The sequence below is a fragment of the Arachis duranensis genome, chromosome 10, assembly GCF_000817695.3.
Source record: "Arachis duranensis cultivar V14167 chromosome 10, aradu.V14167.gnm2.J7QH, whole genome shotgun sequence".
In the NCBI taxonomy this organism is placed as follows: domain Eukaryota; kingdom Viridiplantae; phylum Streptophyta; class Magnoliopsida; order Fabales; family Fabaceae; genus Arachis; species Arachis duranensis.
Window position 1 is genome coordinate 59,447,537 of NC_029781.3, and position 6,385 is coordinate 59,453,921.

A 6,385-nucleotide genomic window follows, 5' to 3' on the forward strand; every position below is an offset into this window, starting at 1 on the left:
CAAGGAAGAGACATTGAGGAGCTCAAGCACTCCATAAGATCTTCAAGAGGAAGAACAAGCCGCCATTACTAAGGTGGATCCGTTCTTTAATCTCCTTGTTCTTTATTTTTCTGTTTTTCAAATTTTTATGCTTATGTTTATCTATGTTTGTGTCTTATTGCATGACCATTAGTGTCTTAGTGTCTATGCCTTAAAGTTATGAATGTCCATGAATCCATCACCTTTCTTGAATGAAAAATGTTCATAATTGAAAAAGAGAAGAATTGCATGAATTTCGAATTTTATAACAGATTAATTATTATGATGTGGTGGCAATACTTTTGATTTCTAAATGTATGCTTGAACAGTGCATATGTCTTTTGAATTTGTTGTTCATGAATGTTGGCTCTTGAAAGAATGATGAAAAAAGGAGACATGTTACTGAGGATCTGAAAAATCATAAAAATGATTCTTGAAGCAAGAAAAAGCAGTGAATACAAAAAAAAAGGAGAGATTATGTGCGAAAAAAAAAAGAGAGAGAAAGCAAGCAGAAAACGCCAATAGCCATTTAAACCAAAAGGCAAGGGTAAAAATAAAGTCGTGATCCAAGGCAAAAAGAATGTGCTTAAGAACCCTGGACACCTCTAATTGGGGACTCTAGCAAAGCTGAATCACAATCTGAAAAGGTTCACCCAGTTATGTGTCTGTGGCATGTATGTATCCGGTGGTAATACTGGAAGACAGAGTGCTTTGGGCAGTGAGATGCCAAAACTGTTCAGAGGCAAAAAGGTACAAGCCCCGCTCATCTAATTAATACTGATCTTCATAGATGTTTTTGGAATTCATTGCATATTCTCTTCTTTTTATCTTATTTGATTTTCAGTTGCTTGGGGACAAGCAACAATTTAAGTTTGGTGTTGTGATGAGCGGATAATTTATACGCTTTTTGGCATTGTTTTTAGTATGTTTTTAGTATGTTTTAGTTAGTTTTATTATATTTTTATTAGATTTTATTTAAAATTCACTTTTCTGGAATTTACTATGAGTTTGTGTGTTTTTATGTGATTTCAGGTATTTTCTGGCTGAAATTGAGGGACCTGAGCAAAAATCTGATTCAGAGGCTGAAAAGGACTGCAGATGCTGTTGGATTCTGACCTCCCTGCACTCGAAGTGAATTTTCTGGAGCTAAAAAGGCCCAATTGATGAGCTCTCAATTGCGTTGGAAAGTAGACATCCTGGGATTTCCAGCAATGTATAATAGTCCATACTTTGCCCGAGATTTGATGGCCCATACCGGCGTTCCAAATCAGCTCAAGACTGCCCGGCGTTAAACGCCGGAACTGGCACAAAAGTGGGAGTTAAACGCCCAAACTGGCCCAAAAGCTGGCGTTTAACTCCAAGAAAAGTCTCTACACATGAAAGCTTCAATGCTCAGCCCAAGCACACACCAAGTTGGCCCGGAAGTGGATTTTTATGTCATTTACTCATCTTTGTAAACCCTAAGCTACTAGTTCTCTACAAATAGGACCTTTTGCTATTGTATTAAAAAATCTTTTGATCATCTTTTTATGATTGAACCCTCTTTGGGAGGCTGGCCATTCAGCCATGCCTAGACCTTGTTCTTATGTATTTTCAATGGTGGAGTTTCTACACACCATAGATTAAGGTGTGGAGCTCTGCTATACCTCGAGTATTAATGCAATTACTATTGTTCCTCTATTCAATTCAGCTTATTCTTGTTCTAAGATATTCGTTCGAACCCAAGAACATGATGAATTTGATGATTATGTGACACTCATCATCATTCTCACTTATGAACGCGTGCCTGACAACCACTTCCGTTCTACAAGCAAACAAGGCTTGAATGTTTATCTCTTGGATTCCTTAATCAGAATCTTCGTGGTATAAGCTAGAATTGATGGCGGCATTCAAGAGAATCCGGAAGGTATAAACCATGTCTGTGGTATTCTGAGTAGGATTCAAGGATTGAATGACTGTGACGAGCTTCAAACTTGCGATTGTGGGGCGTTAGTGACAGACGCAAAAGAATCACTGGATTCTATTCCGACATGATCGAGAACCGACAGCTGAATAGCCGTGCTGTGACAGAGCGCGTTGAACATTTTCACTGAGAGGACGGAACTGTAACCATTGACAATGGTGATGCCCAACATACAGCTTGCCATGGAAAGGAGTAAGAAGGATTGGATGAAGACAGTAGAAAAGCAGAGAGATGGAAGGGACAAAGCATCTTCATACGCTTATCTGAAATTCTCATCAATGAATTACATAAGTATCTCTATATTATTTTATGTTTTATTCATATTTTAATTATCAATCCTCCATAACCATTTGAATCCGCCTGACTGAGATTTACAAGATGACCATAGCTTGCTTCATACCAATAATCTCCGTGGGATCGACCCTTACTCGCGTAAGGTTTATTACTTGGACGACCCAGTGCACTTGCTGGTTAGTTATGCGAAGTTGTGATAAAGAGTTGAGAATGCAATTGAGCGTACCATGTTGATGGTGCCATTGATGATCACAATTCCGCGCACCAGCACACATCTATGGGTTATTCCACCTGCATATCTCTTAAAGAGATATGGTTCATCCCACAAGTAGTACTTTGCATCAGAAATCATTTTTTTCGTTTGCATCTTATTGTACTCCTTGGGTACGAATCTCACAACTTTATAGTTTACAATGTCTGCAAACCATGATACTTCCTGAATGGTAAAGATTTGCTCATCCGGAAGGTTTTCGAGATCTCAATAGGAGGGATGGACGCTCCTACTACTGGTTCTATCTGGGACAGGTGATCAGCTACTTGGTTCTTTGTCCCTTTTCTGTCTCTTATTTCTATATCGAACTCTTGCAGAAGCAACACCCACCTTATGAGTCTGGGTTTTGAATCCTGCTTTGTGAGGAGATATTTAAGAGCAGCATGGTCAGTATACACAATCACTTTTGATCCTACTAAATAAGATCTGAACTTGTCAATGGCATAAACCACTGCAAGCAACTCCTTCTCTGTGGTTGTGTAATTCTTCTATGTGTCATTTAAAACACGATTAGTATAATAAATGACAAGCAGAAGCTTGTCATGCCTATGTCCTAATACTGCACCAATAGCATGGTCACTAGCATCACACATTAGTTCAAATGGTAGTGTCCAGTCTAGTGCAAAAATGACTGGTGCTGTGACCAGCTTAGCTTTCAGAGTCTCAAAGGCCTACAAACACTCTGTGTCAAAGACATATGGTGTAGCAACAGCTAGCAGATTGCTCAGAGGTTTGGCAATTTTCGAAAAATCCTTTATAAACCTCCTATAGAATCCTACATGCCCCAAAAAGCTTCTGATTGCCTTAACATTGGCAGGTGGTGGTAATTTTTCAATTACTTCTACCTTAGCTTGATTCACCTCTATTCCCTTGTTCAAAATTTTGTGCCCAAGGACAATTTCTTCAATCACCATAAAGTGACATTTCTCCCAATTTAAAACCAGGTTAGTTTCTTGGCACCTTTTCAGAACAAGTGCTAGATGGGCAAGACAGGAGCTGAATGAGTCTCCAAATACTGAGAAGTCATCCATGAAGACTTCCAAAATTTTCTCCATCATATCAGAGAAGATAGAGAGCATGCATCTCTGAAAGGTTGCAGGTGCATTGCATAGGCCAAATGGCATCCGTTTGTAAGCAAATACTCCAAATGGACATGTGAATGCTGTTTTCTCTTGGTCTTGAGGATCTACTGCAATCTATTGTAACCTGAATAGCCATCTAGAAAGTAGTAGTATGGATGACTTACTAGTCTCTCTAGCATCTGATCTATGAATGGTAGAGGAAAATGATCCTTTCTGGTGGCTGTATTGAGCCTTCTATAGTCAATACACATACGCCATCCTGTAACTGTTCTTATAGGAACCAGTTCATTCTTTTCATTATGAACCACTGTCATGCCTCCCTTCTTAGGGATAACTTGGACAGGGCTCACCCAGGGGTTATCAGAAATAGGATAAATAATCCCAACCTCTTTCAGCACCACTTCCTTCATGGATGGGTTCAGCCGCCTCTATGGTTGAACCACTGGCTTGGCATTATCCTCTAATAGGATCTTGTGCATGCATCTGGCTGGCTAATGTCCTTAAGATCACTTATAGACCACCCAATAGCTGTTTTGTGTGTCCTTAGCACCTGGATCAGTGCTTTCTCTTCCTGTGGCTCTAAAGCAGAGCTTATGATTACCGGAAAAGTGTCATATTCTCCTAGAAAAGCATATTTCAGGGATGGTGGTAGTGATTTAAGCTCGGGTTTAGGAGGTTTCTTCTCTTCTTGAGGAGTTTTCAGAGGTTCTCCTGTTTCCTCTGGTTTCTCCAGATCAGGCTGAACATCTTTAAAAATGTCCTCTAGCTCTGATTCGAGACTCTCAGCCATATTGACCTCTTCCACCAGGGAGTCAATAATGTTAAAACTCATGCATTCTTTTGATGTGTATGGATGATGCATAGCTTTGACAACATTCAACTTAAACTCATCCTCATTGACTCTCAAGGTCACTTCCCCTTTTTGGACGTCAATGAGAGTTTGTCCAGTTGCTATAAAAGGTCTTCCTAGAATGAGAGTTGCACTCTTGTACTCCTCCATTTCCAGCACTACAAAGTCAGTGGAAAAGGCGAATGGCCTAACCTTGACAATCATGTACTCGATTACGCCTGATGGCATTTTAATAGAGCCATCAATAAATTGGAGACATATCCAGGTTGGTTTGACTTCTTCAGTCAAACCAAGCTTTCTGATAGTGGATGCAGGTATCAGGTTGATACTGGCCCCAAGATCACATAGAGCTGTCTTGGTACAAGCACCCTCTAATGTGCATGGTATCATAAAGCTTCCGGCATCGTTAAGCTTCTCTGGTAAGCTTTTCAGAATGACCGCACTACATTCTTCAGTGAGGAAAACTTTTTCATTTTCTCTCCAATCCTTCTTATGACTTAAGATCTCTTTCATGAACTTAACATAAGAGGGTATTTGCTCAAGTGCCTCTGCAAATGGAATCTTTATTTCAAGAGTTCTGAGATAGTCTGCAAAGCGGGCAAATTGTTTATCCTATTCCGCTTGGCAGAGTTTCTGAGGATAAGGCATCTTGGCTTTATATTCTTCAACCTTAGTTGCTGTAGGTTTATTACCTATAGAAGTGGTTGGAGAAGTGTGCTTAGGAGGGTTGTTATTAGCACTTGCAGGTGCCTGATCCCTCATTGGTGTTTGAACGCCAGAATTGTGTGCTGAATGGGCGTTTAACGCCAGATTGCCACCCTTTTCTGGCGTTTGAACGCCAGAACTGGCATCTTTGTTGGCATTTAATGCCAGGTTGCTGCCCTTTTTTGGTGTTTGAACGCCAGAATCATTCCTCTCTGGGCTCTTACTGTCTTCAGAGGGATTTTGGGTAGTGAATTGGTCATCCTCTGTCAGATATTCTTTCCTTGGCTTCCTGCTGCTTTGATTTGAGACGTTCAATGTCTTTCCACTTCTTAAATGAACAGCTTGGCATTCTTCTATTATCTGCTTAGATAATTACTGTTTTGTCTGATTTAATTATTTTTCCATATTCTGGTTAGCATCTTTGGTTTCTCATAGCATCTCCTTAAATTCTGCTAGCTGTTTTGTTATAAAAAAGAGTTTTTGATTGAGTTTAGTAACTTGTTCTGGAGAAACTAAATTCAGTGGATACTGCCTTAGCCTCTTCTTTCATGGAGGACTCACTTCTTAAGTACAGATACTGATTTCTAGAAACCGTATCAATGAGCTCTTGAGCCTCTTCAATTGTTTTTCTCATGTGCATAGATCCACCAGCTGAGTGGTCTAGAGATATCTGGGCCTTTTCTATAAGCCCATAGTAGAAGATGTCTAACTGCACCCATTCTGAAAACATTTCAGAACGGCATTTCCTTAGCATCTCTCTGTACCTCTCCCAGGTATCATAAATGGATTCATTATCCTCTTGTTTAAAGCCTTGGATGTCTAGCCTTAACTGTGCCATCCTTTTTGGAGGGAAATATTGATTCAGAAATTTTTCTGATAACTGTTTCCATGTTTTTATGCTTGCTGTAGGTTGGTTATTTAACCACCTTTTGGCTTGATCTTTTATAGCAAATGGAAACAATAATAATCTGTAGACATCCTAATCTACTTCCTTATCATGTACCGTGTCAGCAATCTGTAAGAACTGTGCCAGAAACTCAGTAGGTTCTTCTTGTGGAAGACTGGAATACTGGCAATTTCGCTGCACCACGATAATAAGCTGGGGATTTAGCTCAAAATTATTGGTTATGATAGGGGGTATATAGATACTAACCCCATATGAAGCAGTAGTGGGGTTACTATATGACCCCAGAGTCCTTCGG